The sequence below is a fragment of the Gavialis gangeticus genome, unplaced genomic scaffold (assembly GCF_001723915.1).
Source record: "Gavialis gangeticus isolate Ggan-Ray unplaced genomic scaffold, GavGan_comp1, whole genome shotgun sequence".
NCBI classification, from domain to species: domain Eukaryota; kingdom Metazoa; phylum Chordata; order Crocodylia; family Gavialidae; genus Gavialis; species Gavialis gangeticus.
In genome coordinates, this window is record NW_017729031.1 from 21,582,407 (window position 1) to 21,590,156 (window position 7,750).

Consider the following 7,750-nt stretch of genomic DNA (forward strand, 5'->3'; position numbering starts at 1 on the left):
GAAGGGGTTGTCAACTGGGGGTACACGTGCCCGCAGAGGTACTTGAGAAGGCCCTAGGTAGGCAGGCAGGGATGGAGTGCCACCATGCAGTATCCAGTGTTGCGTAGGTGCCACCTGTCTGCCAGATGTGGGGGGTGGGAGAAGCTCACATGTGGCAGTTGCCACCACTCTACATTTGGCGGTGCACCCCCCCCCCCTTTATTTGGCTGCACACCACCCCCCTGCTCTGCATCCGGCTACTGGGGGTACACTGCTCTGTGTGCAGTTGCCAGGGGTACACTAATCCAAAAAGGTTGACCTAAGGTAGTGACAGTGGTGCCCTGCACCTGTTTCTGGTGGGGTCTGGGCAGTGTGGGAGAACCCACCCCTTCCCCATTGCTGCTGCTGCTGTTCCCAGCTAAGCCCAGCCCCTGGGGAAGCCCAGCTGAGGAGATGAAAGCAGCTCTGAAGCTTCCCCCACCTCTGGACAGCAGAGAAAGCAGCAGTGACTGGAGGAGGTGGGGATGGACGGGGAAGGGAGGAGAAAGGAGGGAAGGGGAGCATAGGAGGGGGATGTGCCTCTGGGCATGGATGGGGAAAGGGGACGCTTACGTGCTTTGGGAACTTTAAAAAATCCCTGAGAAGCTCCTGGAGTACAGTTGCCTGCACTGGTGGCGTAAAGGGGAGGAAGCTGAGAGCTGGAGTGCAACCACCCCTGCAGCATGGGTGACTCTTCCTGCACCCCCTTGGCTAAATCCTGGATCCGCCCCGGTTGCACCATGCAGAAAAATTTGCTGGTCAAGGACACCTGCTAAGTTATTAGGATGTTTGGCTTATAATTCTGCGTGGCTCAGTGCTGTGCTGGATAGACATATTTGTGTCTTTTCTATATTTTTTGTGTCTTTTCTATACTATCTCCTACTCTCCCCCAGACTCTCTGACACTATTAGCTGGCACTATCCTTTATTCTTTCTTTAATTTTGGTACTGTTGCCTCAGTGCTACTTCTCACTGCCTATCCTCTCTAGAGGTGCTTAGTTTTTCACTGAGTCAAGTAGAAGGAATCCTGCTGTGAAGGTCTGGAACAATTTCTTCACTGAAATGTGAATTAAAAAGAAGCTGAGGTCTCAAAGGAAATTTTGACAACCAGTGGTCAGTTCTCTAGCATGCTGCCAGCTTTCTAGGGTAAACTTCAGAGGAGCCATGTGCTACTACAGGTGACTGAAGTGCAGACGAAGTATCATTTCTTAGAAGCTAGTAACTCTGGGTGACTGAATGCTATTGCTAAAACCTTACGGTTGGGGCTCTGAACTGGAGTGTATAGCATCCTTAAGGAATATTGATCACAATTTATGCAAATAATAAGAACTAGAGGAGAGAGCGATAAAAAATGCAGGCTATACAAATAAAATCAATTCCAAGTATTTCCCAAAGTTCCCATATGGAATCCAAACTTTTCAAAATGACACAAGATTCCTCCATACACTATGTTCGGGTATGCACAATAAATATTTTATTATTGCATTGACTTGCAAATGAATTTATTGTGGGTTTTGGAAAACAAGCTGTACCTTTGGTGAAGGCTGAAATCTCCATGTGCTCTTTTTAACGTGAGTAAATACGGTAATGCAATGCACGCCCATTCCCCAGACATTAGCCCTCCAGACTGGGGTGTGTCTTAAGGAAAGAAACTGATTGTCATGCCAGAAGGGAGGCAGCATGGGAAGGCTGCAATGGCTGCTGGTGGGTGACTTCTTGCGGGCTCTGGGCTGCATGGAGGAAGGATGGGGTTCACTCAGTGTCCCTCAGGCCCTCACTGGAGCTCTGCAGCCAGGGGTTTAACCCTCTCACAGACACTGCAAAAGCTGCCCTCCCTTCATGTTTAGCATTCAGCCATGACAAGCCTGTGCTGTGGGACGTGAGAGTCTGGAAAAACATTTTTTTCTTCATCCTGCCTTTCCAGAACCAGATGCTTGTCTTATTTGGGAAGGAACTGTATGGGAGTCAGTACAGTAAGTGGTTTTGTTTTCACTTATTTTCTGACAATGGAGGACATGGTAAAGAGCATCCTGTAGGACAATTTTGCCAAAATTATAATTAATGTATTTTAATGTTCTTATCCAATTTGGGAATTTACTCAGGATTTCAAGGCGCAGTACAATCTGAAATGCAATATCCTCAATCTGGCAGCTGAATATCCACCTTTTATCAACATGGTAACATATGATTTAGGAGCAGGAAGAGACAATAGTGGTACTTCATGAAATCAGGCCTATCCAGCATGCATAACCTTGTCCCTATCTTTAAACTATGAAAAATGGGCATTTTAAAGGAAGATTAAAATAGAAACAAAAATACCGGGTGGCCTTTATTAAAGACTATCAGTTCTGAATTTTCAAAACCAACTTCAGATGCTGAACCCACAGTTTCATATGTCCTTTTCCAGCACAAACTTGGTAGATATGTTTCTGGCTTCTGGTTCCTGTGTGCAAGCTGATCTTTTTGCACACCTACACAGCACTGCATCTGGAGAAGAACGCATGCCCTCTAAGCTGAGCTACTTAGAAAATTTGTCCTTTAGCAAATGAAATAAATGTAGACTAGCGTGCCTGTTCTGTTGCTTAGCAACATGTTCTTTCTTGGTTTTCCTGGTGATGGTATTGCTCCCCTGAGACTGTCATCAAAGACCCCAGGATATAGTCCCTGAGGCTCTGAAACAAGCCCATCTTGTACGTGTCACATTTAGAAGGAATACAAGAGTCGATACATTTATTTTTACGCAATAGCAAATAAGTGCACCTTTCCCAAGAAATTACCCGACTGTTAATAGGCCCAAGTCTGCCTATCTTCTGAGTCTAGTGGCATTCCTGTGGCTCCATTTGCAATGAGGAACTGGGAAGTTGAAAGACTAGTAATACATAACACTACTACTAATAACATTTTACATAGCAATTTTCATTAGTAGACATCAAAGGACTTTAAAGATAAGGTTAGTTTCTGCCTCATACCTCTCATCTCTTCAGCTATAAAGAGCTAAGCCTTATTAAGTGTTGAACAACTGCCAGTGCCTAAAAAAGAAGATATCATCCCAATTTAAAAGCAAACAACACCACCACCAAAAACTAAAACAAACAACTCCCCCTAAAAAAACAAAAATAAATGTATAGCATCCAGTTAGGATCTTATTAGGTAATTTAATTGCATTTTATTCTTAACATATTTCTCTGCTAGCAGATATTTGTTATATATGGTGCACAGCACTTCTATGAAAGGGTTGTTGCGTGTTTCAGATATAAACCTTGAATAATAGAAACTTATAATAAAATCTAAGTACATCTTTACTTCTTGGTACAGTAGCGGTTAGCACCAATATATCATCAGGGCTTCTTAAAAACAAGTTAGTATGTATTAGTCAGGTCCTCTGTAAGCTAACTTTAAGCAAAAATAAAAAATGTTGGCATTTTCAGAGTTACGTTTTTATTTTAATTATAATAATCCTTCCTTCCTGCTTTTTAGGAAAAGAGGAATTCCCATCAGCTACTTTTCATAGTGTACTACGTTCACTCAAACTGTTATTTATGATGTCCGTCTGTCGGAGATAGCATTCTGGATAGTGTCCTAGCACTTCCACATTTTGTTAGGCTTGTGGTTAGTATGTAGGATGGCAGTTGTCTCGCCTGGAAATACTCTACCAGAAATGATCATTAAGTCTTGTTGTTTCCAAATGACAGAGAAAAATAAAATATGCTCTCCAGTTGCTAACTAAAAATAGTTTTCAGTAAACAACAACTAGAAGATTTAAACAAACACTTGGTCAAGCATCATTCTCCATCACATTCTGTGAAGAGGAGTAAACAGAAACTATTAGCTTTAATTTGGGCCGGAAATTGCAGAAGACTGCAGCGTCCGTTAGAATGGAGCCTAAGGCAATTGCTGTTAAAAAGTCATTGGCTGTCAGCTAGAGATATTTGAGATTGCTGCAGTTTCTTGGACAGAACCACGACTATGGGGAAGAAAGTAATGTTCGCCCGATCCTGACTTTGTTGTGTGTTTTCCTATATGTAGGGTGCCCATGTTCCCTGCTTTCCCTCCTAAAATCATCCCTGTGCCAGCACTTGGTATTTCTGATTATGAGGTTTTGAAGATATGGATAGTTTCTTTAGGGCTCCAGGGAATTTCTGGATTGTACTGTAGAGAGAGATGTTTTCTTCTGCCTCAAAAGAAAGGTGATGTGAAACTGCAGATCAGGGACTGGAAGCAAAACATGGTCACTGAACCTGATCTGCTGCTGAAAGGAGTAGGATACTTGTAAGGGTGCAGACAGATCCATGCTTTTCACAAATGATACTGTGACTACACTGCTGAGGTTGGGATTCTTCATGGGTTCTTAGGATCTGCCTGAATGCAAAATCATATGTTTGTCTCCTTCTTGATTCTACACAGGAAAGTGATCACTTGCCAGGGACCTTGTGAGTTAAAATTTTGGCCCACACTGATTATTTTGCAAGTATTTTGCTCTGAATGTTGATTTGTGATGCATATATTGAGTTTCTAAAAAATTGGGTATTGATATCTAAAGAAACACAGTACTAAGCATCTAGCTGAGCCAAGACCTTTCCAACTATGTGTTTTTTTATGATGCATTTATAAATTCTGATTTTCAAGGTTTAATATTGCAGCTGTCTCTAATCGATCACGGTGAGGATGAAGGCTGGCAGAAAAACAGATTAATAAAGGATTCTACCAAACATATTTTTTGTTGTGGAGGCTGTTATTGATTTGTGGACCTCAGACGTGGGCATTTTTCACGGTTGGAGCTGTGGTCTTTCTTTTTCCAAATGTCTAATTCCAAATGGAGCATAAGAACCCAATTCTATCCTGAGTGAAATCTATGGAAGATTTAAAAAAATCTTCAATGAAAATATAATTCAGACTTTAAATGTTCATTACAAATTTTGGAATATTTTCAATGGCAGTGGCTGCACTTACACAAGATGCTTTACTGCACAATACCATAGTAAGTATGTGCATCTACATGTGCACATACTTACTGCACAATAAACCTTGCTAATTGCAAGTAAATTTGCTATCTGCAAATGCAAGACGCAAATTTACTTGCGATTACTTACTGCACAGTAGTGCTCATGTAGGCGCCTGACCGGGAACAAATCTGCTCCTGGTCAACCAGCCACCAGGGGCAGGAGATTGGTCCCTGCCCCTGGGAGCTACCTGCTGCTGGGGAGGCTCTGCCACCAGAACCCACGTGGGGACTATGTCCCCCTGCCCCAGCAGCAGGGAGCTGCAAGCCCCCTGCTCCTAAATTGTGATCTTGAAGCAGGGAGATCGTCTCCCAGTGCCAGCTCTACAACCACAGAGATGAGGAACTCCCGGCGCCGGCCCTGTGTCTGAGGAGCTGACTCTGAGAGTCCCGACTGAGCCCTGTTACATTCCAGTCTGACATACTGGACCCTGACCTGGATCCCTTCTTGTCAGGCAGCCTAACCTCCACTGTCATGCAGGGCTGTGAACTCCCTAGACCCCTTTCCCTCTCAGCATTTGTCCCCTCTGGGACCTTTGGCCTTGTAGACCCTGGCCTTGCCTCTAGGTCAGTTGCAACTCCAAGCCCCAGGCTCTGGCCATCCCTCGAGGTGGGCATCCTTGCCCTTTGACCATTCTGGTTCTGGCCCCAGCATTGACCAGTCAATGGTTTCCTGACTAGGTTCCTGAGCAGAGCCCTCTTCCTCTCATATGGGTCCGCTTTCTCAGGCCCCTCCAAACACAGGTCACTCAATCTTCCAGGCTTGCCTATGTGCAGTCCTTCAGGCCCACCCATGTGGACACGACTCTATGCAGCCTACTCGCACACACCCCCTCACTGGGGCCACTACACTGCCCTGTCACAGGGGCTACTAGGCCTTATGCCTCTTGGGTCTAAGGCCTCTGATGACATGCCTGGATCCCTTGCCTGTCCCCTCTATGGGGTAACCCACCGGGTCATGAGGGCTGAGGCTATATGGAGCCCCATACTCACCTTTCACTGGGGAAGCACTGGTGTGGCATTTCCTGGGACCTATCCCACCATAGGCAGCCCCACCACACCATCCTTCCCTAGCAAGGTGTAGTTTTAGGTCATTCCCCAGGACCAGGAACCTGCTCCATCCCCATAGCTCCTACCCTGAACCTCCAGGTGTTCTGGGAGCAGCAGATCTCTAGCTGGGGGTGTTACTCCAGCGGCATCCCTACACCAACTGCCAGCTCAGCTCTGAGGGCCGGGGTTTATACTGAGGCTGCCCACGCCCATCTTCCAATCCACAAGCCCTCTTGCGGTCATGTGACTGCCTTGTTAAGCTGCACGGCACTTGTCAGCTGCTCCACAGCCTGCTCAAACCTCTTGAAGTGGCTGGCACGAAACATGCCCTGCCACAGTAGGTCCCAGCCCTCTGCCCCGATCCACCAATAGGGCAGGTAGCAGCAAACTAGTTGCTAGCTGTCCCACTGGCGGATTGGGGCAGGGGGCTGGGACCTGCCCCTCCCATGCAGCTTTTTCCAAGTCTCCTGCCCCCGTCAGGGAGCTGGGGCCAGGAGCTTCCTGCTGCCAAGGGAGGGGGACATTGTTCCTGCCCCAGCAGTAGGCAGTCCCTGGGGGTAGGGTGCAATGTCCCAGCCCCAGCAAGGAAACAGCTGTCTCATGGACTGGTGCTCCCTCCCAGCCCTTAGGCTAGCACCCAGGAGGTGTCTAGCACTCTCTCTGGTGGCAGCAGGGGCCTACTGCAGGGCCCCAGGAAGCAAGAGCAGTTTGCTGCCATTAGGTTTAAGTTTAATCTAAATGAAGGTTTGTGCTCTGTTGGAAACACCAGTGCAAGAGACAGGGCATATTACTGATGTGCTAACTGGCCAGGTCAGATTTCTCTCGAGTTGAAAAGGCAGCTGAAAAAACTTGGCATTAAGATTCAGGGAAGTATTTCAGCATACCCTGTTAGCACTTCATTTTATTAAAATAACTTAATAAAGTGTTATTTAGTATAGCACAGGAAGTCTAAAACTCTATTACAAGGCAGAAGAGGATCCCTAGAAATTTAATTATCTAGTATTAACTTGAAAACTAAATTGGTACTTATTTTCCTTCCTATTTATTTGAAATGTCAAATTCTTAGTTTTTATGTGCGTACATACACGTCTTTCATAATGTCATTAAGAATCTCTGTTCACACTGCTCTTAACTGATGATTAATTTCAAATTATGCAGTTAGATATTTGCATACTGGCTTATTAGGTTAGCTAGATATATTGCCAATTAGTTCACAGGAGCACAGTCACACCTGATACCCTGACAAAGACCTCTTGGATCACTTAACCCATGCAGCAGCAGCAGCAGCAGCAGCAGCAATACATACTGCTACATTAATCCTAACTTAAAGGGTATCTAACCTTATACTGAACACGTCTGGAAAAAGGGCCATAATTAGCAAAGCCAGCTTTGTTGCAAAGCCTAATTATAATGAGATCCAACTTCTCAGTTTAAACATGGAAGGGCCAAATTCAAATATGATTTTAGTGGTCTTACTCCAAGATTATATTTAGTCCAAAGGGTCAAACAGCTCTCAAGTCACAGCCATTTGAGACTTTGTTTTTCCCCAGGTGGGACTGAGGGCAGAATACTGCCCATTAAGTGTTCCCTGTACTGTAAAAAGGCTCCTTGTTGATGGTCTTACTAAAAATATCATCATTTAAACATTTTTAAATGTAAAAATCTTTTTGCTTCCTAAAAAGGT